The sequence below is a fragment of the Natator depressus genome, chromosome 2 (genome assembly GCF_965152275.1).
Source record: "Natator depressus isolate rNatDep1 chromosome 2, rNatDep2.hap1, whole genome shotgun sequence".
NCBI classification, from domain to species: domain Eukaryota; kingdom Metazoa; phylum Chordata; order Testudines; family Cheloniidae; genus Natator; species Natator depressus.
This window is the reverse complement of record NC_134235.1, coordinates 18,200,298-18,222,575: the sequence shown is the minus strand read 5'-3', so window position 1 is coordinate 18,222,575 and position 22,278 is coordinate 18,200,298. Positions and strand designations below refer to the sequence as shown.

The window sequence follows — 22,278 nt, the reverse complement described above, 5'->3', positions numbered from 1 at the left end:
AATCCAATGCAGCTCCCAAGCTAGACACTACAATATTTTCTACTGATAACAGTACCAAACAAGAACACTCAGCAGGTACTGTAGCACCAGGAGAGCCAGGGATAGAGGGAGAAAGAGGAATCCGAGTTATCCTCCCCGCTTGGCAATACCCAGATCTGCGTGGATCATCAGATACTAATGATTTCAGACTACTTTTGTGCGTGTGCATGTATACACACAGGCAGTGTTTAGTACAGTAGAGCCCTGATTCCTGACTGGGGACTCTTTGTATGTGAGTGCATCTACTTTCTCCTCTACTGATTGGCTATTGGCTCCTGCCCTCTTTCTTACAAATAATAACCAACATTAGCTGCTTCTTCCACTACCTCAGTTGAATATTCCATGTTAACTGCCATTTGTATTCGAACAGGGATTCTCAGTCTGGAGGTCACAAAGAGGTTTGAGGGATCATGACAACCCTACCTTTCCTCTCTTTTTTTTTTTTTAAAATAATAAATGTTTATAGCCTTCATGGTCACAGACATAACCTCAAACCAGGAGCGAGCATAAACCAAAGTAGTGATATCTGTCTGACTCTATGGACAATCTGAAATAATAGCTAAGACATGTGAACTGCCTGAATTGTTTCAGCCAGAGCTCTGTGGACTATGCAAACCTACAGCAATGGAATTTGGCATTTTTCCAGTATAACATAAAATCAGAACTTTTGCCACAGAATTTGCCAGTTTGCTGCAGCCAAGCATCTAATATTCTGTTTAGTCTCCCTGCTCTGCTGGGAACTGGCCTGCAGCTGCTTCTTGCTCCCCAGTTTTCTGCTCGAGGGTTAAATACATTGGACTATATATAGCATGTGCCCTACGCTATTCCATGAAGCCTGGCAGCAAGGCTAGGCTTGGCAAGCCGGTCAACTGACCGGCCAAATAATATCATCTGACCAATAACTAGCCCCCTATTTGACCACCTGTCAAATACTCCTGTAAGAATGTCCAGATGTAGGTGGTGGCATATCTTTCTGACTGCACCATGGTGCCATCTATTACCAAGCCTACTTCAATGTCTTGCTCAATACCCTTTATTATATGCTAATGCCACCTGTTGGGAAAAAGGTGAACCAACTGAAAGCTAAGCATCTTCTAGATGTGTCATGAAATCTTCTAGAACAATGGCATTACGTATTATGTATTTTTATATAATTAATGTACATGGCAGTTTTCAAAGCACAGTAAACAATTTAAAAATCACGCTTCTTGCCCCAGAAAAACTAACTCAGAAGGGAGTGGGAGGAGAGGAGGGTTCACAGTCATTAAACCCCCTCTCCCAACACAGAGAGGAAAAAATGTCCAAATGTTAAGCCTCTTCCTTAAACAAAAGTATCACAGCTTTTAATTGCCCCAGCACCTCCCCCGCACTTTCAAAGCAAACAACCCACATTAAATGCCCATGTAAATAAACCACCACTCCACCCCTCAACAAATATCCCATTCATAACCTCCCTCCCGCCCACATATCATTAGAACCTGCAGGGCTGGACCAGGGGGGTTCTCAGCTGCTGATCCTCCGCATCACCATAGGAGGCTCAAGTTGAGCTCCCATGGGAGGACCCTGTGAGGTTGGGCGTGGCAGGAGGTACAGGCCAGCAGGACCTGAGTGGTGGCCCTCACAGCTCCCTGAGTGGCCAATACCAGTACTTAAACAAGGAAGCTGTGAAGGGGAGCTTCCTGAGCAACAACACAGACTGCCTGCCTGTCTCTGCTCCAGACCCCTGGTTGTGATTAGTCTCCAGCTTCTGACCCTGGTTTGTCCTCACCTTTGCTCTTCGATTGCTGTCTGTAACCCGGCGCCTGATCCCAATCGCCTGGTAACCTGACCCTGCATGCCCCCCTACACCTGATCATCAGTTCACTCTCTGGCCTGTCTCAGACTCTGATATACCGGTACCTGACTCAACCTGGCTCCCAACTCCTGTCGCTACCACTAGATCTGACCACTCTTGTCCCGGTCATGACACATATCCTCAGCCAACTATTACTGATAATATGAAAAGTTCTATGCTAATGAGAGGACATCACATCTTGGCAGAGGAACCTCCCTTTCTATTCTGTTCCTCCTCCTGCTGCTTATGAGTCCATTGGTTTGCTATAGGGATGTCTTCCTCCCTTTCTCTTCATGTTATCTAGAAGTCTATAGGGGTCCTGGAAAGAAGGGGCAGCATATGTCCTAAAACACTGATTGGTTGGAATCTTCTGGGATAGCAGCAGTTAGAAATAGAACTGAATGGCTACTGGTTGATTGAAATACAAGAGATACTTCATAATCTAGAGAGCATCCCAGAAGTAGTGAGACATTAATAACAGTGACAATGAATTATACAGAGTCCAGCAAAGCCTAAATAAAAAAAATTTAAAAATCCATACAAATTAACTAGACATGGAAAAACTTAAAGCTAACTGCACATTTCTGTTCTTCTGAGTATGACACTCATGTAGACAGAATGGAGAAACACTTGTTGAATGTGTGTGATGTGTGTGTCCAGTCAAACCAAGAAATGGAAAATTAGTCTGCAACAAAATTTGTTTTCTTCTGTGCATTTCCCTACTTTGCTTTTGGCAGCAGCATCAGAAAGCATGGACTCTTTTGATGAAAACAGTAATATGAGCAACAATTAAAGTGAAGCTAATTCCATTTCTTCATCCTTTAATACAAATTTTACTACTTCAACTGCTAGAGCATCAAATACTCCTAATTCAGGAAAGTCTTCAGATGTTCATCAAATTGGTATTACGACGTTTTTGAACAGAATGTCCAATGACCAGAAAAACAAACCTGATTGTATGTTTGCCAGAGCTATTCATGCCAGCAATACATAATGTCGTATGGTTGAAAATCCTTATAGTCTAGAATTTTTTCATAAATTGCATCCAATTTACAAAATGTCAAGTAGGAAATGGTTGCAGGAAGTCTTCTGAATCTCAAAATGGATAATGTGAAAAAGAGTTGGTGTTCTTATTGCACAAGCTCCTCATGTGTCTTTAGTGTCTGATGGATGGTACGACATTCACTATGAGAACGTAATCAACTTCATGGTGGTAATTCCACAATCAATGCATAACTGAGTTTCACCACATGGCTCAATATATTGCTGACCAATGTTTAAAAATGCAATCAGAGAACTGGGTCCATTGAAGGGAATTTCAGTTGTGACTGACAATGCAGCTAATATGAAAGCTGCCTGGGCTCTGTTAATAAATCAGTATCCAGACCTTCTGTGTTATGGATGTGCTGCCCAGATAATGCAGCTTTTCACTGGTGATGTTAAAGAGCTGACAACTTCTCATCATGTGTCAAAAGTAAAAAGTATTGTCCAGATTTTCAAAAGCAAACATGTACTAGAAGCCATTTTTCATCATCGCTTAGTACAGCCCTTGATTTTATCCACACTGAGCAAGCCATGTCACACTCAACAGGAAATCTCTATTAAATGTCTCAAAGATGCAAGAAGGGTCTTCAATCAGCTGCTGTTGAAAAACGATTGGCTGGATGATGCCCCCCCGAATATCCACACTCACATTTTTGATGACAGTATCTTTTGGATGCTAAACTCAAAATTCATTCCACTGCTGGAACCCATAAGCTCAGTCCATTCAGAATATGGATAATGATAGTTATACACTGTCTGATGCCACGAAGGAGTTCTTGAATGTCAAGAAACATATTTGTGAGAATGAATACAGTCCACTTACAAAAGCTAAAGAGGAAATGACAACAAAATAAAATCACAGAAAAATCAAGTGATCCTCCAACACATAATGTTGCTACCATCTGGAGCACATTTTCAGGGACAAGACCTTTCTGATGATGTATTTCATTCACACTGTGACCTTGTGGTGGCTTTTGCCAATTTCAAGAAAATACAAACAAGCAATTCTGATGGAGGCAGCAAATTATAAAGCAAAAAGACATAAAACAATTTGAAGTGCAATCCCAGCAGTTGAATCAAAAGAGTTTGCTCCTTCATCACGCTGGAAAGGGTTGTGTCCTCCCTGCTCTTTAACTACAGTGGCAGAAATTCTTTTTAACACTTCAGCATTCAACTGCATGTGCAGAACGAAACTGGTCAGTTTGGGGAACCATCCATTCAAAAACCCAAAATAGACTGAAGACCTCCACTGCTGGGAAACTGGTGACCATGTATCACAATTTACGATTAGAGAAGAAAATGGCAGATGAAGATTTAACTCAGTATTCATCAGATGAAGAACAAGGAGATACTGATGACGACGACAAAGATATAGACAAATCAGTTGAAGCAGATAAAGAAAGATGATAATGAAAAACAAGATGCTTCAAGAACTGGCCCAGCACTTACCTAGTATATGTACATTTAAAATTGCCTGGTTTTTTTATAGTTCCTATTTTTGTTTTATTTCTGCTTAAATTTCATTTTTCTTTTGTAATTGTTCAGTCTTGAACAACAGTCACATTTAAATGCTAACCCAACACTGATAAAAAGGTAGTAATTCTCATTTTATATAAATGCAAAGCACAATGAAATGAAGTTTTCTGAATTAAAATAACTCAAGTAACATTTTGTAATTAGGCATAAGTTTCTAAGGCCAAGCCTACTGGAGACCCTGAACTCCTACTCCTTTTTGTTACTGTTCTAATAAATTAATGGTTTAAAGGAGCTTAAAACACGACTAGACAACTTGAATGATGGGAAACTACAAAATGTGAATGACAGATAAGGGTTAAGAGGCTTCTTACCAGTTCCAATTTTTTATTATTAAGAATTCTCTTCACTTCTAGAGGCCCCAATTAGTAATTAGAGCCTCACTAGACAAAGAACTGAACACACACAATGAAAAGAGTCCCTGTCTCAAAGAGCTTACAATCTAGCTGTTTAAACACACAGATCTGGTTATCTGGGATAACCAGATCTTACTCTATAGCCCTCAGGGTTATTTCCAGCAGGGTATTTAAAATGAGAACAAAGCAGCATGGGCTTTGTGGCATAGTAGGATATGAGAGCACAGGATTGAGAGAGAAGGCCAAGGAGGCGGCACCTTAAGGCTTTTCTACACAGTTTTTGTACCAGTTTAACTATATCTGACTTAATAAGCACCTTACAAATGCATCCACAATAGGGGTGGCATAAATCTTAAACTATAATCGTAAAAAGAAAAAAGAAAAGGAGTACTTGTGGCACCTTAGAGACTAACCAGTTTATTTGAGCATGAGCTTTCGTGAGCTACAGCTCACTTCATCGGATGCATAGCATATCGTGGAAACTGCAGAAGACATTATATACACACAGAGACCATGAAACAAAACTTCCTCCCACCCCACTGTCCTGCTGCTAACAGCTTATCTAAAGTGATCATCAAGGAGGGCCATTTCCAGCACAAATCCAGGTTCTCTCACCCTTCCCCCCACTCCCCCCCCACAGACACACATACAAACTCACTCTCCTGCTGGTAATAGCCCATCCCTCTTTGAAACCTCTCTTTATAATGCGCATGATAATCACAGACATGAGGGTCGCTATCTTAAAGCAAAAAAACTTCAAATCCAGACTCCAGCGAGAAACTGCTGAATTGGAATTCATTTGCAAATTGGATACTATTAATTTGGGCTTGAATAGAGACTGGGAGTGGCTAAGTCATTATGCAAGGTAGCCTATCTCCCCTTGTTTTTTTCCTACAACCCCCCCCCCCCCCAGACGTTCTGGTTAAACTTGGATTATTGCTGTGCACATTGTAAGATGAGCTATTGCCAGCAGGAGAGTGAGTTTGTGTGTGTGGTTTTTGGAGGGGGGTGTGTGTGTGGGGGGGTGGTGGTGGTGAGAAAACCTGGATTAGTGCTGGAAATGACCCACCTTGATTATCATGCGCATTATAAAGAGAGGTTTCAAAGAGGGATGGGCTATTACCAGCAGGAGAGTGAGTTTGTATGTGTGTCTATGTGTGTGGGGGGGGGGGGGGGAAGGGTGAGAAAACCTGGATTTGTGCTGGAAATGGCCCTCCTTGATGATCACTTTAGATAAGCTGTTACCAGCAGGACAGTGGGGTGGGAGGAAGTTTTGTTTCATGGTCTCTGTGTGTATATAATGTCTTCTGCAGTTTCCACGATATGCTATGCATCCGATGAAGTGAGCTGTAGCTCACGAAAGCTCATGCTCAAATAAACTGGTTAGTCTCTAAGGTGCCACAAGTACTCCTTTTCTTTTTTCTTTTTACGAATACAGACTAACACGGCTGTTACTCTGAAACTATAATCGGTTTCCAAACAGATACAGTTAAATCCATACAAAATTTGTGTGTAGACCAGCCTTTAGTCACTATTCTTAAATGGAGAGGGAACGAGAAAAGAAGTACTTTATGATCTGGGACAGGACTATCTAGGTATATCTCACGTAATCATTTCCCTTACGTTGCAGGGGCCTTGGACACTGGTGCACCTCAGTCCCTCCGATTCTCTGCCTGGGCACATAACAGTCTAGTCTCCTGTGAAATGTAATATTTTGGCCTAATTTTAGTTGTTGGGTTTAATATTCAGGTAGTGGGTGGTATTGGTGACCTGTGATAGACAAGCTGATGTGGTGGTCTTTTCTGGCATAAACTCTGACTCTGTGAGAAGTAAAATCCACCTATAGAAAACAATCTCAAGATCTAAGCATTTCCAGTTTTTTCTTATTACTTTTAGACCTGACTGTTTGTAGCATTAAAAAACAGCAAAAAGAGTGCATTGAATTAGAATTTAATCTTTTGAAATACTTAGCTGTTATAAAAAAGTCTGAAAAAGAATTTCCATCAAGTTTATTGTACAGTGTGGACTATTCAGGCAGTATGTTTTATTGTGACGCCTCAAGTGGCTTTTAATATATCTAAAAAGTTAAAAGCCATCAACGGAAGATCAGAAATATTCTGATATGGGGAGAAAGTGAGTCAAACCGGAGGTGCATAAAGAGTGGAGGGGAAAGACAATGCCAAAGGCCAATCAGAATGAAGAATAAAAATACTCATAGCCAATTCCTGACACCCAAGAGAGAAAAAGTTAAACACACAATGTTGGGAAGCTAGAAGCTACCAAAATAAGCCTTGCGAATCATACTTCAATATCAATTTTTTTTATTTTTAATGGTATTCAGAAAAATACCAAGTGCTAATTATGCCCAGCTCTAGATGAACACATCCAAATTTATGCAGTTAAACTAAATGGAGTCAGCTCCAAATATGAAAACAGCTGCTTAAGGTATAACCCAAACTATGATTTGTAAAATTAAATACCTTATTTAATTCTACTCCTAGGTGCTATTCCCAAAAGCACACCTTTATTAGAAAAACAGTAACTGAGTATTATTCATTCTTAAGGCTCCTCAAAGTGCTACCAAAAAACCCCAGACATAACACAGTGAAGTATGGGATATATGTTGGCAACCATAAACATGACGCTGTACAATAGTGGAGTAGGGAAATTATGGCCAAGGACACCAGGACAACGATGTATTCTTATGAGCAGTGTCATGGAACCCTGAATGCACAAATAGGAGCTCTGCTTTATTTCCATCCCAAATATGCTCAAATGGTAAATTACATGGTACTTAGTTTACTGTAAAAAGATGAATAGTTTAAATTCACTGCATTGAAATATAATTGTGTGCTTCCAAGGAATCTAGTTATTCCAGATCTGAAGTTTAGATCACTAGGATATCTCCTGTAGCAATAAATATGCTACTTTGTTTTTAAAGAAAACTTACTTTTAGACACAACCTGGATGTGGTGTTTTTTCAAATATTAAACGACTTTATTATAGCAATTTAGAACAAAAAGCAGCGCTTATCATTTGGAATTTAAAGGAGGCTAAACTACAAAAAAACTAAACTAAAAAACTAAAAATAGTTCAGTTGAGTCTAATTTGAACATTTGCTGTTTAAAATGATCCAGTGTTTAAATATTTATCAACAGTGGAGCAGAATGAATGAAAAATTAGGGCAAAAACCTTAAGAGTCTCACTGTTTCTCCTTTCTTCAAGAATTGCCTCTGCCCAGTGCTTACTCTGACCTGACTCATTATGACTCATTATGGGACGGGGGATGAGGAAGAACCAGGTTCAGGTGGCTGATCAAGGTGGTTGAATCTCCTCACTGCCAACTTGGCCTCTTCTCTGCCCACCCTAGCTGCTCTCTATTCCACAAGGCAGATAGGTATGAAAAGGGTCAGGGAGGGGGTGATGGTGGTGGATTAGATAGAAAGCTAGATGAGCCAGCCAACAGTCCTAGCTGAAGGGCTTTCACCTGGAAATAAAAACAGGAGCAAAGCCACTGAAGGAAACAGCAAGGTGGAGATAGGACTCAAGAGTTGAAAGCCAGGGAGATATTTTTCTGTCCACCTGCAAACACAAGGTTATGACCCACAGGTTGGCAAACTCTGCTTTAAGCACACCACACCAGACAAACAACTAACCACCAACAAAACATCGGACGTAATAGCATACTACTGAGCATGTGGTTAAGCTCAACTGCAGGAGTGCATCAACAGGACATCATGCTTATGTCTCACATAACTTGCTATTGAACACATGGAGTAGCTGCACTGCCTGGGAACTAACAGCATATGAAGATTTTATTTTGCCCTTTTTTTTTTTTAAACTCATTTTAAGTAGGAACTGTTTAATTTTCACTGTTTAAATTTCAAAGAGGTGTCCCTACTTATATCTGAATATTAGGACACTAAGCAAAGGTTTGAATTTTCAAACATTTGGTATGACACTATTCAAACATAATTCCTTCTAGTTTAAAGACTGCTAAAAATGTGCTCCCACACTAAGAAACCAGAAGACAAGGTCTGCCCAAAATTCATTTTTAACACCGAGATAGACAAAACATTTACAAGTGGAAATAACGACAGAACTGCAGCAGGACTGTAGGGCTAAGCTACGCAGTGAATTAGTATGGAATATGACCCATATTCACCTCTAAGAGCAGTCACAATTGAAAGTTAAGTCACTTATTTGTGTAAATATCAAAAATTCATCTTCCACCCAAGGACCTCTGAACACTTGTCAAATCCGTGGATAAATTCTGCTTCTCTTATTACGTAGTCAGATCCAGTGACTTCACATATAATATTAAGGGGATCAATATTTGGCTTAAAAATTGCCTCACTACCCTAAGGAATAGGTAAGTATTATTGCACACATTTAACACATGGGAAAATTGAACCAAAAATGGGAGGATTTCCAATGGTATACAGTGAGTCAATGGCAGTGTCAGGAATAGAATAGAGAGTTCCCCACTTTAGCCACTAAGCCAAAGTCCCAGACTCAAATCCATTATACTAATTTAGCACGTTTATACAGAAAGTAAAAATTCTAGAGAATGCAATAGCAGGGCTGCTGCAGGTGACGGGGGTGCACTGACACAGCTGGTGTTCAGAACTATTAATCCCTCACTTTTAGAGACATTGCTTTCATTCAAGGTTTTAAATATACCCACTATGACAGTATCAATAGCACAAGCCACATCATTAAACCAGTACAGTTGTGACTAAGGAGACTGTTTGTACATTCAGTGCCTACAAATATACCATTGTTGTTTGACATATTAGATAAAAACCAGATAAATTTATTATGCAATTTACAATATTAACTGATTTACAGAAGTATTACATTTTATTATAGAAAATAAGAACAGCACATAAATATGCCTAAATCTTTTGGGGTTTTGCCAGTGCTCAGCTCAGGTACCAGCATTGCTATAAAATATGCATGTGCTGGAAAGACGTTCAAAATTATTACAATGCAAATGAGCAGGCAAATGTTTTATGGTAAATCTTTTCTAAAAATAATCCATGCCTTTAAAATTTACAAGAAAATTGCTTCCTATCATCCCGCTGCTACGAAGCATTTTGATTTAAATTCAACCAATACTACAAGGACCATGCAAACAAATCAACTCCACAAGCTGTCTATATAAAATAACATTAAAGTATTTTTATGCTTCATTGTATTGGTGTCCTAAATATTTTATAGCAATTTATGTATGCTAATACGATCAGAGAAGATTATTTCTAATTTGTGATGCTAATATAAGACAAAAGACAAGTGGTTTCACTCCCCTGGAAAATAAATATAAAATGGGATTTTCCACATATTTCTGGTATGTGATACTATCATTCTGTAGCTTGTTAGCATGACTTTCAGTGAAAAATTATTATGCGTGGTACTTTGTAACACAATTTGAAATTCTACAATTAGTATACCTTACTACATTTTCCATCTTGCACAAAAATTGAGGGATCTGTGCAATTCAGATTTCCTTGATGATAAAATACATGCTCTAATAAACAATTTTTAAATATGGTTAATCTCTTACTTAGAATCTATTTCCTAATTTACTAAAAGGAAACATTGAATGGTGTGCTGTAACAATAAAAGAGAGCCTCATATTATACTTCTGGCAACACAAATAGATTCTTCTTTTACTTCCCCACCAATTAACCCAGAGAATTGTCTCACAAAGTTATCAGTGTAACTACATGGAAACTCGTTATCATATGCAAGATTGTGAGTATTGGACAACACTCACAACATCAGTTCTGAATGAGCTATTTTGCTACTTTTTTTTTCTTGTTTTAATTGTTTTGGGGAGAAAGGGGAAGAGGGAAGGAAAGGGAGGATATAAAGGCTTGTGCTAGATTGAATGCAAGTTAGAAAGTGACCTACACCTATTTTTCACAACTAAATAAGAAGGGGTTTGTGCTGAATACTGCAATTGTTTTGGGAAAAAGGACATTTCACACACAATTTAAAAATTTCAAAGGAAAATGGTACACTTCAGAAAAAAAAGTTTGTTTAAAAAGTCAGCAAACAAGATGTAAACCTGTTAATCCTTGATTATTATGATACCAGCTCTGGGATACAAGCTGCATAACATGCTTAGAGCAGTTTGTACAATGCACCATAATAGATCAGCATATATACTCATCATTACAAATTACAGGAAACTTCAACTATTTCTGGTAAACTAGCTACATAAAAACAAATCTCTAACAACTTCTAAAACATGTGGGTGAGTCACAGGGTTGCAGGTGACAAAACAGAGCTATTTATAAAATTACAAGAAAGAGTGACCATTCCTGTATTTATACCCTCTGAAGTAGGAGACATAATTACAGAGATCACAATTATTGAAAGGGGAGTGGAGCATCTCCCCCCACCGCCCCAAGAGAGTCTATTACAAATAAAAATGTCCATAAAATTCAACCTTATATATTCTACGTAAGTATCAGCTACTACATCAAATAAACAAGGAACAAACATTTTTAAGATTCCTGTATAATTTTGCATAAACTTAATTTTAAGATTATCTTTTTGTTCTAGAGCACAATATTTATTTTGCATATCTTCAAAATGCAAGATATGTTATCCTTTTTAAGGAAAGGTGGGGTTTTGGCTTTAGACTCGATACTCAACAAAAGCTTCTTTTTAGAAAGAGGGTTCCTTTAAACAAAGGAAATAGCCTACCTGGAATCAACTAGTTTACTCCAATGGATTTCTTCCCCTGAAAAACCTTGTATTTCCTATTAATTATTGCTATTAGCTCTCTAACTTTGTCTGCGTGCATAAGAACAGGGCAGGCTTGTCAGTCATGCAGTGACATAAGCACATACAGTATTTGTACTAAAAAGATAGCATGGTTCAGTTGACTAGTTCTTGACCCATAATAGGACTGGCTCAAAATCAATGTTGAGAATGCAATATTTGGGTATATCGTCAAACGTGCCATAGTACAGATGAGAAGTCCCTTCTGCTTGCCCAGATAGAAGTTAAGGGTCCCATGGTGTTTTTCAAAACTAGCAGGGAATAATCCCCCACCTGCACGTCCTAATGTCAATGTCAATAGCCACCACCTCAGGAAGCCAGGTGCCTATATCCAAAGCTGTTCAAGCTTTCAGTTACCTCAAAAAATTGCTGAACTATAAGACTATAAATCAAGCACTATGTTAAACCTTGTATATAGGAGATACATATAAAGCCAAATTCACAGAATGTGGTGTCTGCATTTCAAATAGCTAGACAACATTGACTACTGTGTTTTTCCAGACCCTTGGTGCAACTGTCTTCTTACAAATTTAGCAAACTACTAAGTATGGCAAAGCATTAAAACAATCACTATTCTTCCGCTCCATCCCACCAATAGTAAAGGTTACGCAACCACTTCCCATTATAACACTCTTTTCAGTTGCTTATAATTTTGCCAAACACAATCTTTGAGCTGAAATTTTCCATGCCAAGTGTCTGCCGCAGGCTGATTTTAAGTTTCAGCTAAAATGGTTCATCCGTCTGTCAGAATGAGTTCAGGAAAAAATAAGTTGTTTTGCCTTCTCCTTCATCCTGGAACATCTCTGCAGTACAGTGTCACCATTCATTCCTGTCCATGGCTTGCTCCTCCAATAAGTCCAGACTGGTCACCTTCCTGCATATGATGTCCCACCATCTAGTTGGTGGTCGACCTCTAATTCTTACAAGTGTTCCAGTGAGATGCTTTAGAGCCTCTATGGTAGGCCAGGTCCCTTTCTCTCTGTTTTTCCTCCTCCCTAATCCTAGGCCCAGTTGTCCACTCTCCCTCTGGATTAAAAGACTCCCACAATCAGCTAGTTTACTTTGTCCTGTAGCTCAAGCAGTAGCAACGTGTGCTGACATGCTGAAGGTTCAGGGTTCAAACTCTGTTGCTGGATCACAGTAAGGGGTTGTTACAGTTGTGTGTGTGTGTGTGTGTGTCTACATACACATAAATAACAATTTGTTTTTACCTTTTTTCTTTAAAAAGCCTCAGAAAGTTGCATACAAAACACTACATTTAAAGAATGTTATTTAGGATGCAAAAACAAGAAATGGAAAAGTTAGGAAATGTCAGCTTTGCAGTCGCTTGTGCAATCATAATTCTGTCCCCTCATGCCTATGCATTATCATATACACTTTAATTATATGATCACATACTATTTTTGCTACAATCCCTCTGTCTCATTCAGTACACAGGGTGGAGACACAAACAGACAGGAAATACATTTGCCTGTGCAACCTTATTTCTAACTTTTGAGTGTTTGACTAAATAACTTGTTTAAATGCAGTTTTTGGTATGTGATTTATATCTACACTACAGGAAGGGTAATATTTTGCCACATACCAGTAGACATATGAGGTTTGAGGCCACATATCAAGACAATACAATACCTAAAAAAACTTGAACTGTTTATCTTCTTAAATATAGCTATTTTATCCTCCACTTCTGAAAATGCTTTAGATTTGAAATTTCAACATTAGTTTTATGTTACTACTTCAACTATGCAATCTTTGTGCAATGCGTTTTGTATTATAGATGTTCAGAGAGATGTGAGATGTCAGGGGTCTATGGAATGTAAAAATTAATCTGATCAGGCAGACTCTAAAAACAATAAAGGAATAGTTACTATTATTTAAAAAACCCACCACAACCTAATATTTCCCAATATAAAGGGTTGAGTCTCAGTGGATAACATATTGATCTTTAAATTTAATTTGGATTCAGTGAAGTGTAAAATGCTATTCTTTCACTAAAAGGAAGATAATTAACAGTGTACAAGCAAGGACACCTGAATAAATATTTACCAGTTGATGAGATCTTCTTGATGTCTTAATGGAAAATTCCTACTCCTTATGGAGTTGATGTAGCAGCTTGTCTTCAGAACCTGAACAGAGAAACGAAATTAAAAATAAATGGCACATGGTCTAATTCAATAAAAATACCACAATTAATTTTTATAAAAAACTTTAATGTACAGTAACAAACTTAAATTAATTACAGGTTGTTAACTATTTTCATGTCAAGGAACCAATATAATTATTCCATCTTAAAAACAGAACATGGACGACATGCAAAGAGCAGTCCAGAATAGTGAGGGATGGAAGAACCTTGTTCATGCCCTAAGCAACGTCTGACAGCACAGGAAGGATTCTGACTCAGAAGAAATGCAAATAAGAATCATGATATTTTGAAGTTGTTTATGGAAGTGGAGCAACATCATGAAACCCTTATCCTACAAATATACATAACTTGAGTGTGATGCAAGACCACAATTCCAGATATCTTCAGTTGCCTCAGGAATAAAACTATAGGACAAACACATTGAGGAGTCCTATGTTATTTCAAGTTGGATTGGTATTAAAATTGGACAGTACTGAGAACCATTTGAGTGATATCAGAAAACTGATTTTGAAATACCAGCTACAAGTTATACTACCTGTGAGATGACTATCCAATTTCAGTGATCTGACAACTTCTTTTTACAATAATTACTCCATTTTTAAGTCAGAAAACTACTATATCTTGTAAATGACCTTGCTCAAGAGATTTCAATTGCCAGTACACTAGACTATTTCAGTAGCTACAGGTAAACTCACAAGTTTCTGACTCATGATTTAGCACAGGATGTTAGATAATGGGAACTCTCCCTCACCAAAATAAAATGAGTATCAAAAAAATTCAAGAAAAGAATTTTTACTCATTGGTTCCATGAATCACCACAGGCAGCTGGTTAACCACTACCAGCAGAATGAAACAAAGCAACCTGTGGCATTAAATTTGAGCATTACCCAGTGAAGTTACTATCAATACAAAACAGCTCGCAGTTTAACAAACACCACCGCACAAGTGTAGTACTCCTGGTAATCAAATCCCATTTACAATGTAGTATATCTTTCCAGTAAACAGATTTTTTTTTTTTTAAAATGTGCTATTTTACTGGTAAGGCTTATTTTACAGCAGTAAGAATGACAAATACATTAACACGTAAGCTTTTATATTGACTTTTTCTTCATGAAGACGCTCTCAGAATTACTCTAATACTCCCCTCTTTGAAACACTGAAGTTTCTAGTTTATACTCTGATTATACGGGCCTTTAGTTTCTAATTTGATTTTATATAGGGACTCTCTTTATACAGGCCTCTTGAAAGCACTCAAAATAATGACAAATACACACACACACACACACACGCTTTTTGGCATAGCAATTGAATCATAGACAAAGAATTGGCAACAGATTTATCTTCCACTACTGCAGATTTAGTAGGCCTTTTCACCTTTGTTATGATCTTAAGAGTCTAAACAAATATCCTGGACATTTAGTTTAGTCATACATAGCAGACACCTCAGGGCAACTGAAACAGTGAAAGAAACAATTTAAAAGTGAAAGCCCATAGTTTCGGGCACAACATCTGACCTCAGAATCACCCTGCCAATTGCTGGGGTTTTATAAAATAATGTTTTCCTATTTTTTAATCTCTCTCCCTCCCCCGACCCCTCATTGCTGTATTCAGTCAGTGAAATAAAATGTTATGCTTTTACGCCCCTGTAGTAAAGGCAATTATGTGCCACAGTGAAGAATTCTTTGTGCTAACATCAGAAAAATGCATTTTAAAAAGCAGAAGTTAAACAAGTCTGAATATTCTATTATGTGACCAAGTGCAGCTTGACTCATTAATCCAAGTTATCATCAACATGCTTTTGGTTCATTGCATAGGCAAAAAACTACATTCAATATTACATTGTATGAGATCAGATACACGACAAATGCTTTCTACATTAGTAAACCTGGACAACCTATATCAGTAAGTACTCAAAGCAGAACAAAACCATTTTGTTTTACATTTTTGTTTTCTTACATATTCCTGGGGGAATTCTGCACCACTGCGTAAGGACAGAATTAATGTCCTGAGCAGATTTTACTCTTTCCCTGCAGAAAAATTGATTCCTGCATCCCTCAGTGGTGAAAGAACAGGTTGAGGACTATTTAGAAAAGCTCGACATGCACAAGTCCATGGATCTAATGCATCTGAGGGTGTTGAGGGAGTTGGCTGATGTGATTGCAGAGCCATTGGCCGTTATCTTTGAAAACTTGTAGTGATCAGGGGAGGTCCCGGACGGTTGGAAAAAGGCAAATATAAATATAAATCTTTAAAACTAGGGTTTCTTCAGGTATGTTGGCAACAAGAAGAAAGCCAAGGAAAGTGTGGGCCCCTTACTGAATGAGGGAGGCAACCTAGTGACAGAGGATGTGGAAAAAGCTAATGTGCTCAATGCTTTTTTTGCCTCTGTCTTCACTAACAAGGACAGCTCCCAGACTACTGCACTGGGCATCGCAACATGGGGAGTAGATGGCCAGCCCGCTGTGGAGAAAGAGGTGGTTAGGGACTATTTAGAAAAGCTGGACGTGCACAAATCCATGGGGCCCGACAAGTTGCATCCGAGAGTGCTAAAGGAATTGGCGGATGTGATTGCAGAGCCATTGGCCATTATCTTTGAAAACTCGTGGTGAACGGGGGAAGTCCCAGATGACTGGAAAAAGGCTAATGTAGTGCCAATCTTTAAAAAAGGGAAGGAGGAGGATCCTGGGAACTACAGGCCAGTCAGCCTCACCTCAGTCCCCGGAAAAATCATGGAGCAGGTCCTCAAGGAATCCATTTTGAAGCACTTGGAGAAGAGGAAGGTGATCAGAAACAGTCAGCATGGATTCACCACGGGCAAGTCATGCCTGACCAAACTGACTGCCTTCTATGATGAGATAATTGACTCTGTGGATATGGGGAAAGCGGTGGACATGATATATCTTGACTTTAGCAAAGCTTTTGATAGGGTCTCCCACAGTATTCTTGCCAGCAAATTAAAAAAGTATGGATTGGATGGACTACGAGGTGAACAGAAAGCTGGTTAGATCGTCAGGCTCAATGGGTAGTGATCAATGGCTTGATGTCTAGTTGGCAGCCGGTATCAAGCGGAGCGTCCAGGGGTCAGTCCTGGGGCCGGTTTTGTTCAACGTCTTCATTAATGATTTGGATGATGGGATGGATTGTACCCTCAGCAAGTTAGTGGATGACACTAAGCTGGGGGAAGAGGTAGATATGCTGGAGGGTACGGATAGGGTCCAGAGTGACCTAGACAAATTGGAGGATTGGGCCAAAAGAAATCTGATGAGGTTCAACAAGGACAAGTGCAGAGTTCTGCACTTAGGATGGAAGAATCCCATACACTGCTACAGACTAGGGACCAAATGGCTAGGCAGCAGTTCTGCAGAAAAGGACCTAGGGGATACAGTGGACAAGAAGCTGGATGCGAGTCAATAGTGTGCTCTTGTTGCCAAGAAGGCTTATGGCATATTGGGCTGAATTAGTAGGAGCATTGCCAGCAGATCAAGGGAAGTGATCATTCCCCTCTATTCAGCACTGGTAAGGCCACATCTGGAGTACTGCATCCAGTTTGGGGCCCTCCACTACAGAAAGGATGTGGACAAATTGGAGAGAGTCCAGCGGAGGGCAATGGAAATGATTAGGGGGCTGGGGCACAAGGCTTACGAGGAGAGGCTGAGGGCACTGAGTTTATTTAGTCTGCAATAGAGAAGAGTGAGGGGGGATTTGATAGCAGCCTTTAATTACCTGAAAGGGGGTTCCAAAGAGGATGGAGCTAGGCTGTTCTCAGTGGTGGCAGAGGACAGAACAAGAAGCAATGGTTTCAAGTTGCAGTGAGGGAGGTCTAGGTTGGATATTAGGAAAAACTATTTCACTAGGAGGGTGGTGAAGCACTGGAACGGGTTACGTAGGGAGGTGGTGGAATCGCCATCCTTAGAGGTTTTTAAGGCCCAGCTTGACAAATCCCTGGCTGGGATGGTTTAGTTGGTGTTAGTCCTGCTTTGAGCTGGAGGTTGGACTAGATGACCTCCTGAGGTCCCTCCCAACGCTAATCTTCTATGATTCATGGGCAGAAGTTTGGGGGAGGAGGGGGCATCTGGGTCGGGCATCCGGAGCAGCTGGAGGAGATGTAAATCTCTGCCTCTGGGCTCTCTCTGTCCCTCTCGCTCGCTAGCACGGTGAGCCTGGAGCAGGAAGGTGTCTCCCACCCTGCACCAGGCTCCAGCTGCTAGTCCTGGCTGGGGTGGGGGGGAGGAGAGACTTTCTCTTGCCCTGCACAGGCCACTTATGTGACCAGGGGTGGGTCAGAACCACGCCTGGGAACGTCCAAGGGCTACAGACCCAGACACTTCCTCAGCCCGCTGAGTCCCACCGCCCCCTGCATCCGGACTCACCCCTTCATCCAGCAACCTCCCTCCACAGAGCCCCCTGCACTCAAACCCCCACCCTGACAAGCCCCATCCCCCTTGCTCTTGGACCACCCTGCTAAGCCTCCCGCACCTAGACCCCCACCCCACCAAGCCCCACTCGCCCAGCACCCGGACCCCTCCTGCTGAGCTCCCTGAACCCAGAGCTCCCTTCCGAGTGCCATCACCCCACACCGAGACACAGCCTCACGTAGCCGCAACCACCTTCACGTGGACCCCCTGACCCCTGAGTCCCATCCCCCTGCACCCGAAACCCCGTCAGCGAGCCCTGTGCATCCAGATGCACCTGGGACCCACACTGAGCTGCCCACACCCAGATTGACCCACACAGGACCCTCTCACCCCACACCTGGATCCGCAGACACTAAGCCCCTCCATACTTGGATCATGCCAGGCTGAGCCTGCTTGCCCAACACCTGGATTGGGGGAGGGTCGGGATGCATGTGGAGCCACATAGATGTGCTGATATATTAGTAAGGATTTTATTTGTCAAAAATCATTTCCTGAATCTTTTTTGTTATATGTTACAGACATAGTTGCTGACAGGTATTTTGAAATAAATTACCAAAATAATTGAAAATGCTGTGATTATATTGTGTTACTTTGACAAATAAAATATGCAGAATTTTAAAATATTGTGCACATAATTCCCTCAGTATATTACAGCCACTAGTCCATAGTTTTACTGTGTTCTCCCAGCCAAAGAACAGCTTTATTTTTCATTTTTGGTGCCAGTTCGCGCTCATAAATAGGAACTCGTGCACCAAATTTCACATTAAATAATTTTTCAACCTGAAGAACAAAATTACCAGTTCTGATCACCAAAAGAAGAGCCAAACTAAAAACTATGGGAGAGGGATTCTCTAGATTAATGGATTTATCGTGCATGTTATGGAAAAGCCAATTTACAGACAAGACAAAGTTATCCTATTTTCATCAATATATAGGAGGCACACTTGAGATGTAGCAGGGAATAGTACAAGGAAGGGAGAGAGAGAGAGAAAAATCAGGTATTAAAGAGTTGGGTGGCCTCAGCAACTTGCATCAGCAAAGGCACAATCTGCACAGGATGAAAACAAACACACTGTATGACAAATTAACACAGTTTGCTGTTCTGAATATTTCATTATCTGAAGCACTGTTTGTCACTACCCAAGAAATTGCTAATGATCTAACAGTGTGAGCTAAGATACTTTAAGGAGTTTTGGTGCCTAAAGAGTTCTGAACAGCGGCACTGAAAATTATCTGTGTTATTACGCTCAGTTGCATGTTGACAAAGCTCTGAGCAGCAGAGGTACTGTAGCAGTCTGCAGACTGAGAAGATGACATGGCATCAATTTGTAATTAGCTCATGTATGACTGCTTATTTGCACAGCCTTAAAAGCTAGAATTTCTTCTAATAAAACCTAAATTCCTGCAGAAACACATGGCTTAGATCCCTTTATGCTAACCAGGAAAGCATCTGACTACTGGAGAATGGATTTTTCAGGTTTTGCTTGAATGTATCCCTTTAGAAACTAGAACATTTCTATTTTGAATTTAAAATTGGAACAAGGAACTCATTTTTACTCTACTGCCAATTTTTTCAAACATTACTTCATTTACCTTAGCTCTGATAAGATTAATGTATTGCTACTTAGATCTTTTTAAAATGACACTGGAGTTAGCGTGCAAAATAAACCTTAAATTTTCAATCTAAACATTCTCCTGCAATTAGGAATACAATGTAACAAAACAAGAAGTCAGACTAAATAAACTGTTTTGATTGTCCACGCTGAGTTAATTGCAAAAAAAGTTTACAGTACTTTTGATAACATATTTAAGGAAAATCTGTTAACCTGACAGTATCTCTTCAAATCAGTATTTAAGTCAACAGAAGGAATTTTTAAAAAATATATAGTTAACATGGCATTCATGCAGTAAATCAAGAAACTGTTTTGCAAATGTCTCAAAAAGATTAGTATCAGAGGTGTAGCCGTGTTAGTCTGGATCTGTAAAAGCGACAAAGAGTCCTGTGGCATCGCTTTTACAAAAAGATTAGACATTTATACTAATTAAAACAGCAACTTCATATTAACTGTAGGTCAAAGATTATCAATGTTGTATTTCAGCGCATAGGCTCTGAAAGAATAAATTGATGCCCAGAAGAAATCACCATCCACCCTCCCCAAAAAGCCCAGTTGTATAGTAACACATAGGTAGTTGAAATATGGTGTTTTTACACTTTTTTCTGAAGCATCTAACATGGACCAGATGGGAGTCAGAATGAATTACTTAGACAAAAGGTCAGAACTGTAATTATGTTTTAATTAACTTTTTTTAAATTGGTAAATCAGTTACTAATTTCTTAATAAATTAAAACTATACCTACAATATTGCATTTACTTCTTTTAATTTCTTAGATTAATTTGAAGAAATAAAGCACAGGTTAATTATTTTGTTACTGCAAGTTCATCCCATTATAACAATTCAAAAGTCAGCTAGTCACGTACTCTAGATTCTTGCTTCCTAACGAGCTTCACTAAAAAGATGTATGTAGGTTACAAAAGTGGATGTTTGCAGGCGGCTTCATCTTTTCAAAGCAAATATCACCAGTGCATTTTTGCATAGCTTATACAAAGTGTAGTAACGTAAGTCTCCCTAATTCTCATTCTTCATGATCAGTCATGTTTCATCATTATAAGAACTGTTCCTACTCAGAGGAAACTGGAAGAAAGGGATTTAATACACAAATCACATATGCTGACACTTTTGTATCTTAAGTCACTGTGTTCTGATATACTCCACATTATTTCTGACAGTTGAATCTTCACAATCATTTAATCTTTTTGGCACTCAGTTGCATACCTTGGTTGCCCCTCTTTTAATAGAAAGCACTGAGTAGAAGAGGTCTTTCCCCTCAAGAATCTACTGCTTATTTATGTCACAACAAGTCATTTACCTGCATGCCTTTTGGAAGTCAGATTCCTTAGGATAATCTAAACATTTTTAAAATTATTTTTTAAATCAGTGGTTGCACTTTGGAAAGTTCATTTACAAACAAAAGCCACATTACGACATTTCCTACTCCAGCACTAATGAACATTCACATGAATATGGTACCTAAATAACACAAGAACAACTTATGAACAACTGCTCCCATTAGCAAAACTAAGAAAAGAGGAGGCCAGGAGAAACTTGTGCAATGTATCCCAGAGGAAGGGAAATTAATTCCTATTCTAATTTTCATAATAATTATAATAAATATTGGAACAAAGTTTTGGGTTAGATTATATCAAAATAAATGTGCTTTATAATTTACACAGTGAACGTCTTCAAGAGTGTCTAAAAATTGACCTTTTAACTGCTCTTCTCTGATGCTTCAAAATTCTGTGCTTCCTTCTAGGCACCGGAGAAAGTGACCGGTGCCGACTTTCAGATGCAGTGTCCGGAAAGGTACTTCTCACTGATGCCAAACTACTTGGTGTCCGCCCTGAGAAGGAAGGTTCATGAGGTGGCCGCAGGGTGCCTCTATGAGAATGTGGCACAGACTCACTTCTGTCCTTTTCTGTCAGGGGTTTCCAGTCCCTGAAAGTCTGGCAGAAGTCTTGAATGTGACCCTCAAGAGGCACTTCAGTCACGCAAAATGAGAATCTCTCATCAGCATAGATTTATTTTACCTGGCACAAGACTGAGGCATACCCCAGTACCGAGCATTGATACTCTGTGACTAAGAGGGGACTAATGCTCCGAAAAACATAACATAAGAACGGCCATACTGGGTCAGACCAAAGGCCCATCTAGCCTAGTATCCTGTCTTCCAACAGTGGCCAATGCCAGGTGCCTCAGAGGGAACGAACAGAACAGGCAGTCATCAAGTGATCCATCCCCTGTTGCCCATTCCCAGCTTCTGGCAAAACCGAGGCTAGGGACACCATCCCTGCTCATTCTGGCTAATAGCCATTGATGTACCTCTCCTCCATGAGCTTATCTAGTTCTTTTTTGAACCCTGTTATAGTCTTGGCCTTCACAACATCCTCTGGCAAGGAGTTCCACAGGTTGACTGTGCACTGTGTGAAAAAAATACTTTGTTTTAAACCTGCTGCCTATTAATTATATTTCGTGACCCCTAGTTCTTGTATTATGAGAAGG

At 39.7% G+C, this 22,278-nt stretch overlaps 1 protein-coding gene across 4 annotated transcripts in view; it reads right to left on the bottom strand.

Annotated features, from left to right (window-relative positions):
* Nucleotides 1–22,278, bottom strand: part of CYRIB (CYFIP related Rac1 interactor B) — a 149,212-nt gene that overhangs the window by 61,613 nt on the left and 65,321 nt on the right. For 3 of the 4 annotated variants that reach the window (XM_074943854.1, XM_074943853.1, XM_074943855.1), the window contains exon 2: nt 13,648–13,727. The gene's annotated coding sequence lies outside the window, so the exon portion shown is untranslated. Of the gene's footprint in view, nt 1–13,647; nt 13,728–22,278 lie in introns of those variants that run through there. The other variant, XM_074943856.1, reaches the window with a different exon arrangement.